This window comes from Talpa europaea (genome assembly GCF_964194135.1).
Source record: "Talpa europaea genome assembly, chromosome: 14".
In the NCBI taxonomy this organism is placed as follows: Eukaryota; Metazoa; Chordata; class Mammalia; order Eulipotyphla; family Talpidae; genus Talpa; species Talpa europaea.
Genome location: NC_140082.1, coordinates 16698752 through 16716974, shown reverse-complemented (window position 1 = coordinate 16716974; position 18223 = coordinate 16698752). Strand labels below are relative to the sequence as shown.

The 18223-nt window shown below is 39.8% G+C and overlaps 1 protein-coding gene across 3 annotated transcripts in view; it reads right to left on the bottom strand.

Annotated features, from left to right (window-relative positions):
* The window catches only part of TTC28 (tetratricopeptide repeat domain 28), a gene marked incomplete at its 3' end in the record, with an annotated part of 577903 nt that overhangs the window by 95481 nt on the left and 464199 nt on the right, over nucleotides 1-18223 (bottom strand). The gene's annotated exons all lie outside the window — the stretch shown is intronic.

Sequence of the window (18223 nt, the reverse complement as noted above, 5' to 3'; positions counted from 1 at the left end):
CTGACAAATGCAAAAGCTATACAAATAACAATCCTCAATGCAGCATTATAGATGAGTGAAAATCAGAAGCATTTTAATGGCAAACACTGGGGGACTGTGTTAGTACATTTTGGCGTATCAACTCAATAGAGGATTACGAATTCATTAAAAGGATAATTAAGAAGTCTGTGCAAAATAAAAAAATGGAAAAAAAAATCCCTGTAATAATGTTAAATGGAAAAAGAAGGAAACAATACTGCAGCAATCCCTGTGGCAACAACCAGAAAATTAATGTGTGCAGGCAGACAAGACCTTGAGAGGATAAGGCAAAAATAAAAACAGTTATTTTGTTAGGTGATGGGATTTGAATGATTTTTACTCCAAAATCTCTAGCAATTCTGCTATGTTGTTTTTACAGTCAACAATAGTAGCTCTTCAAATCCTCATAAACTATTCTACAGCTGTTAAACTAAGTTATTATCTTTACAAGCAGTTCAAAATGAGATATATCATAAATATGAAGCAGTTCCAAATAAGGGGTATCATAAAAGTAACTTGGGAGGTGGCTTTAAAGGAGGCCTGGTTCATGCCATTTGTGATGGGGTGGGAAGCCCTGGAATCTAGACTGCAAAACAGGTTTCTCCTAGCCCTTGGTTTTGAACATGCTTTCCGGTATGCAACAATGCTTGGGCTTTTCATTGGTGACCAAAACCTACATGAATATAAAAACTCAAAGTATCAAGATGGGTTCTTGACTAGACAATGTTTGAAATGAAAACAGAGGCACTAAGAATCTGCAATTTACTTTGCTCTCTGTGACACCCTACATTCATGTATTCACTTACCCAGGAAATTTATTTACTGTGTACTGGTCCTTGTAGTGAGCAAAGGGTAGAGAGAGAAATGAAGACATGAGTTTGCCCTCAGACAGCACTTAGGGTCACATGGGAGAGAGTCATGAAGCAAATGTGAATATACAAAACACAAGCAGGTAGGGGTGGGGAACATGGAGCCAGTGGAGGCTGCCCTCCTGGACCTCCTGGCCTGCCTGCTGTGGAGTTCTGCCCTGACCGGAGCTACTCTCTGGGTCAGCCATCACTTTGATAGAACTGGACTTAGGGTAATGGATACAGTTAGCCTCTATGAGTTTTTTTTTAGTTAATCTATAAGTGAAGAAAATCAGACCCTTGATACCAACCTTGGAGGGTAGTAATGCAGGTCAAGTGAAATAATGTTTGTGCAAGTGCATTATAAACTGTAAGGGCAATTCAAATACTAGTTACTGAAATTACTATATACTTCTAGGAAAGGGCGTTCTGAAGGTAGGAGAGATTAAATAAACTATGGCAATTCTTCCATATATTTTCTTGCTTGAGTAAAGTATTTCACAATTCACAAATAAGTAAATCATGGCATGTTATACAATGAAACATGATGGTGCCATTAAAAATCATGAGATAGTTTATTGACATGGAAAAACATTACAATGGGGTTGGACATGAAACAATACACTTTAATAAAAATATTAACAGGATGTGTATATACACAATTTAACATACATATCGCATTAAAAATTATTTAAATATTAGCAGTATGTTTGAGTATTAGAATTGAGAGTTTTGTTTTTGTTTTGCTTATCTGTACTTCAAGTGTTTTTCTATGACCAATGCATAATCTTTAGTTTAAAAAATTACTGAGAGGATTTTTGAAACTCATTTAACAAAAGAAGTAATAATCCTGGGGACTGGATCTGGTCACGTCCCTAGGTTGTCACCAACATCCCAGCTAGAAGGGTTAAGAAATTTTCAGAACCTATCTTTTATCTAAAGGGAAAACTTACAGATTTCAAATTTTGGGGCATCCTGAGAGGAAATGAATCAATTACTCTCTACTCAGCTTCTGCATTTCCAAAATGAGGGTCAAAATCTCTACCCCTGAGTCCAGAGTTGTGAACAGAGCCAGAGCTGGGAAGAACAGCATGCTGGCCACATCACCCTCTAAGCAATTTCTCCCACAGGTATGCCTATGCATTGAGTTTTTTCCCCCTCTCAGAGTTTTTGGATTTCATTGCAGTGACTTTTAAGTGAATATGATCACTAGTTGGTTGCTAAGATATTAAGAGGAAGTAAGCAAAGGGAGACCTTCAGAGACAGAAGTCACAAAAGTTCACGTTTTTTGTATACCGCTGCCACCAAAGACACTGGTCTCCTTGCTAGCTCCTCAGCCTCCCCAACTATATACCATCCTACAGGAAGCTGGGTAAGTATCTGGAAGATATTATAAAAGTAAGGCACTGAACTTTAAATCAATTGATTTAAATCAATCACTGTAAAATGCCACTTCATTTAGCAGAGTATCTTTGAGATGATCACTTTATATCTTTTTTACTAATTGCTAATGGTGGGTTTCTTTGTTTTCTTATTAATAAGATCTGGTTACAGAAAAAGACAAGAACCATATGATTTCATTCATATGTGGCATATAAAGAAAACAAATAAACATGAATTAAAACAAAAGTAAACTTTGAATTATTAAGGCCAATTAGTGGTTACCATAAGGGAAGAAAGATAAATAAGGAAAAAGGGGACAATGCTATGGTGAAGGATAGACTTGGGCTCTTAGCGGTGACCTGAATGTAGTATATACACATGCTGAGTCTCAGTGTGAACACCTGTTAAGTTACATAATGTTATAGTGCAATGTTACTTCAATTGAAAAAAAAGTAAGGTCAGATTATGATGAGATATATATGTAATATAATCACAAAGAAATGGTCTGAGAAACAATAGCCTATATCAATAAGCTTTGTAAACTATAGCACGATATCTAAACATGGTATGAGCAGTACTTAGAGAATTAGAAAAAGAAAAAGAATTCTATTTCTCTTATTCTCATGGCCTTAAGGGGCTGGGTTAGTTAATAGGGAGCAGTTGGGATGATAATGGCTACCAGAGTCGAGTGATTTGTGAAGAAACTGCCTGCTGGTTATGGCAAAATGATCTGACCCCCAGCCAGCTTGCCTGTGTACTCCCTTTTTTTCCTCCCCTTCCTCCTCCTCTGGCACTTCCAGGGGTCCATAAAGAATCACAAGAAGAGTCTGGAAGTCTTCTCAAAACAAAGAAGGCAGGCGCGGGTGAAAGGAGATGGCCTGGCAGAGATGGAAGTTGTTTCATCTGTCCTGCCTCTACTGTCCCAGCTGCTGCCAGCCTGGAGAATTCTGAATGGAACATTACACACTCCTGGCAGCCTCTCTCTTTGTTGAGGCAACATAAAAGCGGCCCTGAGAGCTGCCAGCAGAATGACTGCATGCTGAGGAGATAATCTGCAGGTCCTCCTTCCCTTTTGAGACCACAGCTTGATTTTCCAGGGCCGTCACTCAGATGAAGACTTACAGAGGGCCTGTCAGCAGGGGTGCGCTAGGTGACAACATGCCGCAGGGAAGGGAATTAAATGAAGATTAGTGGGGCAGAAGATCCTCACAAAGCCAAGTCGTCACAAGGCACTTGGAGAAAGGACACAGGACTATGGACTCACACCTCACCGCCATAGGCCGCCCCCTACGGATCAGGAATGGCTACTGCCATCAGGATAACAGCACATCCTTCAAAGAGCTATAGTGAGGGCCAAGGAGATGATGCTTATGAAAAGTTAGCACCAGTGCCTGGGACACAGTATATGCTGGATAATTTTGTTTTTATTATTAACTCTTACCAGCAAAGACCAAGGCAGGTAAGAACAGCCAAACCTCACATAAAAACTTCTGCTAAACTAGAATATTTAGCAACCTAGCATTGAATTCTGGCTGCCTTTTCTCTTATGAAGTCTCTGAAAGAATAGCTTCAGTATACCTCTCCACACCACAATGCTCTCTCCTCCCTTACTGAAAATATTACTTTTCTGATTATTAATAGTGCTTGATCCAAATGGAATTTTAAAAAACTCATCTATTCTTTCCCTCTGCTTTCAAACATGTTGATTTCTACTCCAGCCCAGCCAAATGACTAATTATTCTCAGAGAAGACACGAGAGTTGGGAACTGGAAATGGCTTTCCCACAGGCTCACTTTATAAATTATGTGACTCAGACCTAGGGATAGGAAGTGAGTTAGTGGCAGAGCTGAGGATATATGGGTTGAGAGTCCCTGCCTCAGCTATACCAGCCCATCTGCTGTCCAGATAATGAGGAGACTTGAAGGAACTGTTAATTAGTCTCACTAGGTATGCCATGGGATAGAAACTGTGCTTTAAAAAGTTTCATCTGTTAGGATTACATACAGAAGTATTTATAGATAAAAACAGCATCTACAGTTAGCTTTAAAAAATACTCCAGCAGGGCCTCCCTGATGGCTCAAGGGGTTAAGTCTCAGTACTATCAAGCTATCAGCAGCCACTACAGCATGAGTTTGTCAGTTCGATCACTGGCCAGGGAGCTAACTCATAAGGCGCAGCAGACCTCTCCTCTCTCGCCCACTGCTCAGCAGTGTATTTCAGTCAATCCACCAGTTCTGCTCCCCACTCTGTCTCCTCTCACCCTCTACACCTCTGTCCTATACCACAGCTCTTATATGCATAAATAAATAAAATAAATCTTTAAAAAAAAAACTCCAGCAAGGGGGGAAAGTAAGTGTGTGTGGTGTGGTGGTGGTGGCAGTATATATGTATGTATGTATGTATGTGTGTGTGTGTGTGTGTGTGAGAGAGAGAGAGAGAGAGAGAGAAATAGATGAAACAAAATCAGCAAAATGTTGATAACTGGGTTATGAGTATGTATGGGTTCATTATATTACTCTCTCTACTTGGGTGTATGCATGAAAATTTCTTGAATAGAAAATTAAATTGAACAATAAAGACATACAAGATGTTTATACTGTGCATTCTCCTGTAGCCCCTTTTGGATCAAAAAATTCTTCCTCAGAGCCAAGTCCTGATATGGATGTTCAGTTTTCTATCTTTGGGACCTCAGTAAAGAAAGAAGGGACCTCGTCACTAGCCTCTGTGGTTGGTGAAGAAGAAACATGTAGGCTGAAACAACATAGTGCTTTGTCCCATTGCTTTGATTTGCTTATAGTCATATTTAGTTCTTCCTTTAATTTTAAATCTTAAAGGATAGGATCTTAAAGGATACAATGGTATTTTCATCTATCAAAGAGGCAGGTTAGAAGGTGCTAAAAACAGCTGACAAAACCTATTTCACAGAAACAGCACTGAATATTCTCAAATCATTGGGAGAAGTGACCCCAGCTTTTCCATAGGCTCATTAACACAACTCTAAGCATCCTTAGGTCCAATAGATCCTCTCCCTCTCAAGTTTCCACATATAGTTCTCTACATTGGATTTAAAATATCTCAAAGCCTGGGGTGGGAGGAGGGACAGGTATGGTTAGGAAATAGATGTCTGGAATCAAAGTCATGAGAGCAAAATATTCTGTGTTACAAATGCAATCAACTGGATAGCTGAACTCATTTTCACATTAATATTCATGTGCCTGCCTGAAGACAAGTTTCCATTATTTTTGCCAGTGAAAAACAGCAAAGGTACAGAAATTTTAAAAGAACAGATTATTCCAAATTTATTCATCATATGATTTCAACTACAAGCGTCTTTCTGGTAGGCCAACTCCTCCTGAGAACCTGTGCCCAGCTCTCAACTTGGTGATGGCATTCATACCCTAAAACAATTCTGTGAGATCAATGGGGTGTCATCACAGACTCAGAAGGCTTAAGAACTTCCTCTCAGGGTCACATTGCTCTAAATGGAAGGAACCCTAGGTTTCTCCAACTGAGGAGTCCATGCTGTTTCACCCGATTTACTTCTGGAATGAAGCTGAAGTGCCTTCGAGTGAAAGATGGTGATGATTTTGTACCCATTTCTATTCCATTAACATTAGTATATTGTTCTGGCAAATCAATCTTCTGAGAGCTAGAGAAGAGCAGATTCAGTCTGTCTAAATTTCTAAGTAGAGAACAGAGAAGTATACAGCAGAGTCCAGAAACCCTTATGAGACTGAGGAATAGAGTAGGAGGAAGTACTGTAATCAGCTGTGTGGGCTCACCTCAGGAGAGCTCTTGGCCATCAAGTGTCTCTTCTGCTGTCCTTTATCTTAATTACATCTGTCTACTTTTTCTACCAAACCCACCAGGTTCGTCTGTTCCTCCAAAGGATAAGAGCCTGAAGTTAAGAGTCTGTTATCTTCTTTTGCTTCAACAGCAATTTAGGGTACCTGCAGTGACACTGGAAGTTCAGTGGCTCTTCTGTCCAGATCCCAATTACCCTTCCCTTCTGTTTCAATTCCGAGGAGCTGTTTCAATTTCCTAGGGTCGAGGAAATCCTTGCACATACCACATACAAAAATACACTCCACTAGAAACTAGCTATCTTTTCTTCTCCCCAGATTCACTGACATATAATTGACAAACAAAATGGTATAAAGTGCAAAATGTGATTTGATATACAAATACAATGTAAAATAATTGCCACAATCAAGTTAATGAACCCATCCATCACCTTTTTGTGCTGAAATGCTCAAGAGGTATTCTTAGCAAATTTCGGGAAAACAGTAGCATTATTACCTATAGTCACCATGCTGTACATTAGAGCTCTAGAACTTACTGGTGTTAAACCAAACACTATTAAAAGACACAGAGAAGTCCTCATAGCTCGATTCCTGGCCTTCAAGACTCCCCTTAGACTGCACGAGTCAGTCAGCTCCCCTGTGGTCGCCTCCTGCCACGTTCCCAAAGTCCTGGGACAGTGATAAGCAACTAGCCTGGAGCCTACTGGAGTCCACAAATATTTCACTGCCTTCATATATGGCCCACTTTCTACTTCCTTTGGATAATTAAAAACCAAGACTGCAGGTGAATAGCTCAGAAATTGCCTGGGCCTGTACAGCTATAAATCCTGAGACAGTGGGGAAGATTAATTGTGCCATGAAGTAGAGGAAGTAATAATTAAACCTATTAAAAAGGAGGTAGCTAGAGAGGGGTGCTCGGGAGATGGATGATGAGGTAGGAAGTACTAGGCACAACCATTGCTAACGGCAGTGGCCGGGCCACTGTGAGAACTTGGTGGGGAGCCCAGAGCACAGTGACAAATCTGCTGGGCCTGCCTGGCCAAGCCCCATCATTAGTCACTGTTTGAAAAAGGCAGAGTGGGCCTGGTTTTCATTTTGGATCACAATACAAGGTGGGAGGCACCCTCATAAGTTAACCATGCAGAGAATGTTACAGGGAGTTAGTTCAATATGAAACAAACATTTCTCTTTTTCAAGACTTGGAGTAGAATCACTGAAATGCAAAGATAGCTGCTTCTGCTCCTCTCTTGAGCTCTTAAAAACTAGGGCCTCAGCAGCCTGCAGAGTAAAACACTAACCAGCTGAAATGGTATTCATGGGCTTTTCAGATCCAGCCCAGACCCAGCCTTCCTTCCCCCACACTTCCTACACTACGCCAGCCGTGAACAGTCTCACTAGTCTTCAATCTCACCATGCCTGGCATGCCTGACTTTCTTCTCCCATTCGCTTGGCTTTCTGGCCCATATGTGGTGGACTTTACTGATATTACTTACTCTCTGGCTCTCTTCTATATCCAGATACGTATTTCCCTACTCATCAGAAATTCAGTGTACTAAGTGACTTACTTTGCCCAATGAAATGTGAGAGGAAGCATGTGTTACTTCCAGACAAGCATTTAAGAGCTGGAGTACAATATTCCATGTTTGCTCTTTCCCTGCCTCATTGACTATGGAAGCTATGTGTTTGAGATAGTGCTGCTGCTGTCGCTGCTATAGGAAGATGGAGTCATGGCATGTTTGGAGTAGTGCGTTAACCTGGAGGGTTAAGCAAACCTGGGGTAGGGTATTTTGAACAGAATACTTTGTAGGTTTAGACCATGAAGATTTGTGGGCTGTTGTTACTGCAACAGACCCTACCACATCCTGATGGGTGTGCCATCCAATAGCAATCCTCCAAGCCCTTTTCACAGTCTATAACTTCACACTGTACGCCAACAAGGTCTGATAGGGAGGACACCTTTTATTGATAGCATGAGTTTTCTTAGGGGTTTTGAGCTACCTATACCTCTGAATGTTTAAATTCTAGCCCTGGATCAGGTAAGATCACTCAAATCTATAAACTTGAACCAAATTTACCTAGGCCCAACACAACATAGACTCTAGTTAACTGAGATTTAACTGTCATGTTCTAGGATAGTATTTATTCAAGTTTGATATTAGAAAAAGCACACTGAAATCTATTATAATATTTGCTGTTAAACTTCATGAACACCACAAATTTTGTTACCAGAATCACTTTTATAAAATTTTTTTTTAGAAATCAATTTTCCTTCCCAGCAGAATCTTCTGCTCCCTCTTTTGAGTAATAAGAACTATATTTCTCTTCTGCTTTGGCTACCAGGAAGCTCTGACTTGAATAGAAACTCTACCAGACAATTATGTTAGCACTTACGGGTTGCTACAATACCAACTGTGTTAGTCTTTATGGGTTCTTTTCCCTGATCTTGCTTTCTTACTTTTATTTGTATTTCCCTGATGCTGATTTTCTATATCCATTGTATCATCATTTGATACTGTAGGTGAAGTAAACTCCTTTATGGAATGAAACACCTTATGAACAAGCAAACAATTAAAAACCTCTTTCAATCTGTAGTATGTTCAGCTGACTTTTCCCCACCAATCTGCCTACTCCCTACCCTACTATTCCTTAACTTCACTGCCCAAGTACTATAATTTGTTTTATAGGCCTGTTTTACCAGTTTTTATAACCTAAAAAATGCCTGTTACTTGGAGACAGGGCTTTCTATAGAAAGATACTGTGACCAGAATTGGAACTTCTGTATTCCTGGCTCTTCCACTTCATTATTTTGTGTTCTTAAGTAAAAGATACTACTTCTCCAGGCCTTGAGTTTTCCTCTATCTCAGATGCTTATGATGATCAAATAAAACAGTGAACACCAAGGTGTGATGTTTCATTTTCTAGGGTATAGATATTATTACAGTTTCAATTACCATAGTCCTTGATATTACAAATAATGAAATGAGAAAATGCCATTCCCTCCAGCAATATTTTACTATAGAATGTCTTTCATTCTAAGTTTTAATGCCATCATATTTCCAAAGCAAGTACCAAAAGGAACTTGACACCACATCATCTCATCTAACAAGAGTGAAAAATTATGGGTTCTGAGACAATTACAACAAAGTTTAATGTGTGATGTGAGAGTGGGAGTCATGTTTTTAGGGTCTCTGTGTACATGTAGGGGAGGATGCCCCTGTTAAAGATTTAGAAATCAGTGGGGATTCTAAAATATCTAGGGGCCAACACAAGTAGATTGTGAGTGGAGCCAGGGTGCCAAACAGCCAGAACCATGTGGGAAAGTCCTGTAAAATTAAGATCCATACACCCCATATGCTAATAGCACCATACTGAGAAACACAAATGCTGTGAGGTGACTTTTACCTTGGCACTAATTAATAACCTGAAAAAACAACTCCATTTCTATGCTGTCATCTAGTTAAAGCTGTTAAAATAAATCATCAAAGCTAATTAATTGGTAAGTCTTTTGGCTGGTGTCCAATAATTTAAGCAAAAGACAGAGAATCTGGAAATCTTAATTTTTAAATCTGGCTTACTGACTGCGCCTCTTTGCCAGTTCCTTAGATAAGAAACAATTCATTGAGAAGGTAAGTTCATGGAAGTGGCTCCCTCCCAAATTCACTATAAGAATTATAAGGGAAAGGGAAACCCTTCTAAAATAATAACAATAGTATAGTAGTGATAATAATGACAATAGTAGTAAAAATTCTTCTTTAGTGATGTCATTCAAAACGAGACACCAACTATGTGACACAGTCAACTATGTGACTCCCAAATATGCAATTCCAGCTTGGAGCTCCCTCTTAAATATTAGTCTCATAAAGTTAACTGCTTACTTCAGATAACCTAAAATTCAATGTTTTAAAACTGTTGTTGAATTATTGAACATAATTAAACCCAACATTTTATGGCACTTATCAGTTTTCAAAGTCCTTGGGCCTCCATTATCTTATTGATTTTAAAACAAAGTCAGGGTGGCTGGGTCTGCTTCTGAAGGCAATCACAGAGCTAGGACCTAAACTCAGGCCTACTGTTTCCATGCTCAGTGCATCTTCCCCTGGCTTACTTTGGCAACTGCTGCACAATTCAGCAGTGTAATCTGTGGGTGAGGACAATATCCACCCCCAGGGCAGCATCATTCTGTCAGCCCAGAGAGAATAAGAGGATAGCATAGTTTGTCCAGAACAACAGGGAGCCCCGAAAATGGACAGGGAAAAGGAGGAAGAACAAAAGATCTGGTCATAAGAACAGCCTTTCAAAATGATTTCACTTTGCAAATTCAATTGCAAAGACAGATGGATTTTCCGGCAAGGCTGGAGAGAAATTAGGAAATGTGCTTTCCCAAGGCAATCAAGTCTAAAAAACTTCATTTTAAACATTCACTCTAGATAGAAAACTAAAACTCTGTGATTGTGTGAAGTGTACTAGCTAGATTAAGCAGAACGCTATCAAAATAAGTGATTCCTATATTCTGCTCATTTTTCTATTAATACATGGGCTTTTGGTTAGGGCAATTTCAAAAACATGGAAAAGAGCAAAATGGGATTCAAAGTGTGAATCCATTACCGCTTCCCTTTCTATTTAATTTGAGAGGGATTTACTTAGGAAATTAGATGCTCCTGAGACTGGCTCACTCATGCCTATCACAGAGATGATATTTAAACAAGTCTTCCTAGAAAGCTCTTATTAACCACTTTAAATTGGAAACCCCATTTAGCTCTTTTAAGTTGTAGACTCAGGAACAGAGAAACCTTTAGAAATTATCTAAACTCAGGATTCCCAAAACATTTGTTACTCCTTTACACAGCTCAACCCTGCCACATCAGGAAGAGGTAGATTCCTTTGCCTGTCTGTGTATCTTGCCAGAACAATCACTTGCCACATGGACAAGTGGCTCCCTAAAACTGCACTCATCTTTAGCCAATCACTTCTCCCATGTACATATAAATAAAGGAACCACCCAGTTGCTCCTCCTTGAGCACATCAGGGACACTAACACAGAATACCACACTGTCAAGGTTCAGAGCAGACAACCTTAATGCTTCTGTGGCTTTTTGTTCTTTGGTGTGCATATTTTTACAATTATTGAGATTCTACAGAACATCAAAATTGAATGTAATAATCTTAAAAATAGTTTTTTTTTTAATTACAAAAATAATACATGCTTAAAAAGTGGTCTGCCAGACAGCAAAGTTTGGCTCCCTAAAACTTTCTCCTTTCTCTTGTTGCTTATGCCTATAGAGCTAGAAAGCTAAATATTTGTTTTCCCAGGCTTCCTTGTAGCCAGGGTTGGTTAAGTGACAATACAATGCTCAAAGAAATATACAAGATAAAGTCTGCTGGTATTTTAAGAAAAGCAAATGCCTTTCTGATAAAAAGATACAGAAATAGCTGGCTCAGAATCCACTGTTTCTCCTGAGTTAAACAAATCTTAATGCATGGAGCTTTAGCAGCCGTCTATGACCATGAGGCATAAGGAACTAGCGTAAAAGAAAAACCAAGAAAATTTCATTTTCCTTAACCTCTGAACCAATGTCGGGTGTCTTATACTTGTTGCTTTGTAAGAAGAAGAGGCCCCTATTTATTTAAAACCATTGTAAATAAGATTTTCTGTTTCTTAGCCAGAAGGTTAACTTTACTATATACAATGTAGGAAATATGAAATACAGAAGAACTCCATCTAATTTCATGACTGTTATTCCTGATAAGGTGTTTTTGTCTTTTTGTTGACATGGATTGATTTACTTATATTATTAAGATCATATTATATGTACTGATTTTAAAACATAATTAAAATAAGACTATGTTCTGGGCCTCCCTGGTGGCGCAGCGGTTGAGCGCCTGGTTGCGAAGCTGCCTGCAGCCTCTGCAGTGCAGGTTCAATCCCTGGCTGCTCCACAGACACCGGAGGAGGGTCCCGCATGGCGCGCAGACCTCTCCTGCGGCCCGCTGCTCCCCTCAGGAGTGTACTTTGGTCCTTCTGGCTGCTCTTCTCTCTGCTCTGGTGAATTCTCTCACCTTCCCGTGCTTCTGACTGTACCCAGTGCTTGTATAAACAAACAAACAAACAAATAAATAAATCATTAAAAAAAAGACTATGTTCTAAGGGAAGATAGTAATAAAAAAGATTTTTTTTTATTATTTTTATATTCCCCCATACAATTGCAAACTCCCCATTCTGACCCCAATCCTTCCCCTCCCGCCCCCCACCCCCCAAAAAGTGTCTCTGGTTCATAGTTTTTTGTTGATTTTGATTTTCACTTTCTTATATTCATTTTCCTGCGTTATTTAAGTTTTCTAGATTCCTGCTATGAGTGAGACCATCCGGTATTTTTCTTTTTCTTTTTGGCTTATTTCGCTGAGCATGATCCCTTCCAGCGCCATCCATGTTGCTGCAAATTGCATGTGTTTATCTTTTTTGAATGCTGAGTAATAGTCCATGGTATATATGTACCACATCTTCTTGATCCAGTCATCTATTTTTGGGCATTTGGGTTGTTTCCAAAGCTTAGCTATTGTAAACAGTGCTGCTATAAACATAGGTGTGCAGGTGCTCTTTGGAATTGATGTTTCTGTGTCCTTTGGGTAAATACCTAGGAGTGGAATTGCTGGATCATATGGAAGCTCTATGTTTAGTAGGTCCAGAAATCTCCACACAGCTCTCCATAGTGGTTGGACCAGTTTGCACTCCCACCAACAGTGCAGAAGAGTTCCTTTTTCTCCACACCCTCGCCAACATTTGTTGTTGCTAGTTTTTTTAATATGTGCCATTCTCACTGGTGTGAGATGGTATCTCATGGTAGTTTTGATTTGCATTTCCTTGATTATAAGTGATGTTGAACATTTTTTCATATGTCTGTTGGCCATTTGCATTTCCTCTTCAGAGAAGTTTCTTTTTAGCTCTTCTGCCCATTTTTTGACTGGATTATTTTCTTTGTTGTTGCTGAGTCTCATCAGCTCTTTGCAGATTTTTGTGATCAGTCCTTTATCATTAGTGTTGGGTGCAAAAATGTTCTCCCAGTTGGTGGGGTTTCTCTTTGTTTTTGTTATTGTCTCTTTTGCTGTGCAGAAGCTCTTTAATTTGATGTAGTCCCAGCTGTTTATCTTTGTCTTCACTATCACTGCTTTGGGTGATGTGTCTGTAAAGATGTCTTTGATGTGCAAATCCCGTAGTGTTTCGCCTATATTTCCTTCTATGTATTTTATGGTTTCAGGTCTTATGTCTAGTTCTTTAATCCATTTTGAGTTGGTTTTTGTGTATGGTGTGAGGTAGTGGTCAAGCTTCATTCTTTTGCATGTAGCGACCCAGTTTTCCCAGCACCATTTATTGAACACACTTTCTTTGCTCCAATGCATAGTCTTTGCTCCTTTGTCAAAGATTAGTTGACCATAAATCTGTGGGTTTATTTCTGGATTTTCTATTCGATTCCATTGGTCTGTATGTCTGTTCTTGTTCCAATACCATGCAGTTTTGATGATTATGGCTTTGTAGTATAGTTTGAAGTCTGGGAGTGTGATGCCTCCATTTCCTTCTTTTTTTTTCAGTAGAGCTTTGGCTATTCGGGGTTTTTGGTGATTCCATATGAATTTCATCAATAATTGTTCTATTTCTTTGAAGAATGCCATTGAGATTTTGATTGGAATAGCATTGAATCTGTATATTGCTTTTGGTAGGATGGCCATTTTAATAATGTTTATTCTTCCAATCCATGAGCAGGGGATGTCTTTCCATTTCTTTGTGTCTTCTTCTATTTCTTTTAACAGTGTTTTATAGTTTTCTTTGTATAGGTCCTTTACCTCTTTTGTTAGATTTATTCCCAAATATTTGATTTTTTTTGTTTCGATAATAAAAGGGATGGTTTTTTTGATTTCTTCTTCTTCAGATTTATTGTTTGTGTATAGGAAGGCTACTGACTTTTGCGTGTTGATTTTGTATCCTGCCACTTTACTGAACTGATTGATGAGTTGAATTAGTTTTTCTGTGGAGATTTCGGGGTTCTCTATGTATATTATCATATCATCTGCAAATAGTGATAGTTTGACTTCTTCTTTTCCTATTTGGATTCCTTGGATGTCTTTCTCTTGTCTTATTGCTCTGGCTAGGACTTCCAGTATTATATTGAAAAGCAGTGGTGAGAGTGGACATCCTTGTCTTGTTCCTGATCTTAATGGAATTGCTTTCAGCTTTTCACCATTGAGAATGATACTGGCTGTTGGCTTGTCATAGATGGCCTTTATGATGTTGAGGTATGTTCCTTGTATCCCAAAAATTTCAAGGGCTTTTATCATGAATGGGTGTTGCACTTTGTCGAAAGCTTTCTCAGCATCTATTGATATTATCATATGGTTTTTATATTTCTTTTTGTTGATGTGTTGGATAACGTTGATTGATTTTCGGATGTTAAACCATCCTTGTGCCCCTGGAATGAATCCAACTTGGTCGTGGTGAATTATCTTATGGATACATTGTTGGATTCTGATAGCTAAAATTTTATTGAGGATTTTTGCATCAGTGTTCATTAGGGAGATTGGCCTATAGTTTTCCTTTTTTGTGTTGTCCTTACTCGGTTTTGGTATTAGTGTAATGTTGGCTTCATAGAACGTGTTTGGTATTGTCCCTTCCTTCTCAATTTTTTGGAAGAGTTTGTGAAGGATAGGCACTAATTCGTCTCTGAATGTTTGGTAGAATTCATTTGTAAATCCATCAGGTCCTGGGCTTTTGTTTTTGGGGAGGTTTTTGATTACCATTTCAATTTCGGTGCTTGTAATTGGTCTGTTTATGTGTTCTATTTCTTCTTTATCTAGCATTGGGTGATTGTAGAGTTATAGGAATTTATCCATCTCCTCTAGATTGTTGAATTTGTTTCCATATAACTGTTCATAGTAGTTACTGATTATTCTTTTGATTTCTGCTGTGTCTGTTGTGATTTCTCCTCTTTCATTTATGATCCTGTGTATTTGTGCTTTCTCCCTTTTTTCCTTTGTGAGCCTGGCTAGGGGTTTGTCTATTTTATTGATTTTTTCAAAGAACCAGCTCTTGGTTTCATTGATCTTTTGGATTGTTTTTTTAGTTTCAATTTCATTTATTTCTGCTTTGGTTTTTATTATTTCTTTTCTTCTACTGGTTTTGGGGTTTTTTTGTTGTTCTTTTTCTAGATCTTTGAGCTTCGAGATTAGGTTGTTTCTTTGAGTTCTTTCTTGTTTTTTGATGTGAGCTTCTATTGCTATATATTTTCCTCTTATTACTGCTTTTGCTGCATCCCATACATTTAGGATATTGGTGTCCTCCTTGTCATTCAATTCAAAGAATTTTTTAATTTCTTCTTTGATCTCCTCGTTAGTCCAGTGGTCTTCCAGTAGTGTGGCTTTTAATCTCCATGAGGTAGGAAAGTGCCTTGCCTTCTTTTTATGATTTATTTCTAGTTTGATGCCTTCGTCGTCAGAAAAGATGGTTGGTATGATTTCAATCTTGGTGTATCTGTTGATGTTTGTCTTGTGCCCCAGTATGTGATCGATCCTGGAGAATGATCCGTGTGCGCTTGAGAAAAATGTGTACTCCATTTTTTTTGGGTTTAGTGTTCTATAGATGTCTGTTAAGCCCAAATGCTCTAGGTCCTTATTTAGAGCTTTAGTTTCTTTACTTATTTTTTGTCTTGTTGATCTATCCATTGTTGATAGTGGTGTGTTGAAGTCTCCCACTACGTATGTGTTTTCTCTGATGTCTGTTTTCAGAGAGGACAACAGTTGTCTGATATATTTTGGTGCGCTTTCGTTTGGTGAGTATATGTTAATGAGTGTTATTTCTTCTTGAAGTATTGTCCCCTTAATCATAATGTAGTGACCATTGGGGTCTCTTTTTATTTTTTTGAGTTTGAAGTCTGTTTTATCTGATATAAGTATAGCTGTTCCTGCTTTCTTTTTTGGCCCATTTGCTTGTAGGATTGTTTTCCATCCTTTGACTTTGAGCCTATTTTTATCTTTTGTAGTTAAATGTGTTTCCTGGAGACAGCAAAAGGTTGGGTTTTGTTTCTTAATCCAGGCTGCAACTCTGTGTCTTTTTATTGAAGAGTTTAGTCCATTTACATTTAGAGTTAATATTGATATGTTAGCATCTGTATTTGCCATTATGTTTGTCTTTCCTTTGATTTTATTTATTTATTCTTTTAATAACTTTTTTTTTTTTTTTGGTCTTCTTTCGTTGTTATTCGTCCCTCTGAGGTTCTGGCTTTAGGATTCCTTGTAGTATTTTTTGGAGTGGGGGTTTAGTCGCAATGAAATTCCGGAGTTTCTCTTTGTCTGGGAAGATCCATATTCTTTCTTCATGGAGGAAAGAGAGCTTTGCGGGATAGAGTATTCTTGGTTGGCATCTGTTTTCTTGGAGTCTGTTGACTATGTCCCTCCACTCTCTCCTTGCCCGGAGTGTTTCTTCAGAGAAGTCTGATGTCAACCTGATTGGTTTTCCTTTGAATGTTATCTGTTTCTTCCCTCTTGTCAGCTTCATTATTTTTTCCTTGTCCTGGATTCTTGGGAGCTTTACTATTATGTGTCTTGCTGTGTTTTTCCTTTCGTCGTGGAAGTTTGGTGTTCTTCTTGCTTCTTGTATATCAATTTTCAGCTCCTTCTTTGCATTTGGGAAGTTCTCTTCAATTATCTCCTGGAATATTTTCTCTGTTCCTACATCTCTCTCCTCTCCTTCTGGTATTCCTATAACTCTTATATTTCCTTTCCTCATGGAGTCAGATAGTTCCCAAAGTCTTTCTTCATTCTTTTTCCTTCGTACTTCTCTTTCCTTTTCTGTTTTGGTTCTTTTTATTTCTGTGTCTTCAAGAGTACTTATTCGTTCTTCCATTTCATCTATTCTGCTTTCATTGCTTTTCCCAGAGTTCTTTAGTTCCTCCATTAATTCTTTGATCTCCTGCATTTCTTTTACTTCCCTCTTTAGGGACTCAATTTCCTTCTTCTGATCTATCACTTTTTTAATCATGGCAATTTTAAATTCTTTTTCTGGAAGGCTCAGAAGTTCTTCCAAGTTGCTGTTGTTGCAATCTGGGGAGTGGTTTTCTTTTTGTGGTGTGCTTCTTTCCTGAGGAGTTGTTAGGTTGCGTGTGGTTCTTCTACTCCCTACTGTCTGTTTTCTAATTTGTCGTATGCGTTGGGACACTGTGTTGCTCGGACTGACTGGTATCTTGGATGAACTTCTCCGCTCCCCTCTGGCTCTTCCAGGAGCCATCTCTGTCTTCTGGGGGAGCTTTCTGCTGGTTTTAGGCAGGTTTTACTGAAGAAATGTCCCTGTTCTAAAATGGTGAAGCGGGATGCAGTCCCTGCGCCTCCGGTTTCAGGCACACTCTTCTGCACACCCGGTCTGCCCCGGACGTGGGTGCCTGCTCCCTCTGTGGGCTCAGACTGCTGGTCGGAAGGGGCCTGGCTTGGGCTAACTTCCCGGCTGGCCACTGGGTCCTCCAGAAGCCTTCTGCCCTTTTCAAGCAGTCTTAAGAAATTTCCTGTTCTATGGGGTGTTAGTGACTTTTTTTTCCTGGTCGCTAGGTGGCGCCAGAGATCTCTCCTATTGTCCTTGGGGGGCTGTTTTTCGCCTCCCCCCACCCCGTGGGACAGGGAACAGAGCGGGAATGGTAGGGTACACCTCAACAGTTTTGGGGTGCTGTGTCTGCCTTGTGCCCCACCGTCGTGGAGAACCCACGCCCCGAATTTTCGTGCCCCGGGTCTCAGTTCAAAGCCCTCAGTTCCAGGACGCGGGCTGTAGCCCAGTTCAGTGGCGCGGGAATGGCGCCTTTTGCACAGCTCCCGTGCCTGGGCGCCTGGTTCCTGCTTACTCAGGGAGGGACCTTCACCTCAGTGAGGACCTCCACGTGTCTCCCCGCAAGCCTAGGTCGCAGGCGCGGGGACCTGGGCAGCTGCTATCCCGGTCTGCACTTGCTTTTCAAGCACGCTGCCAAGTGCGCTGCTTTCCCGCGCAAGCTTACTGGCAGCCCGGGCTGTGTGCATGTCTCCCAGGGTCTTTGTTCTTCTCTAATGGCGCCCGGAGCCGTTCGCTCACCGCTGTGGCGAATCCTGCAGGGTTCACCTCAGCTCCCGTTCACGGGGTGTGGTGGCTGCAATAGTTCCTTTCCACTC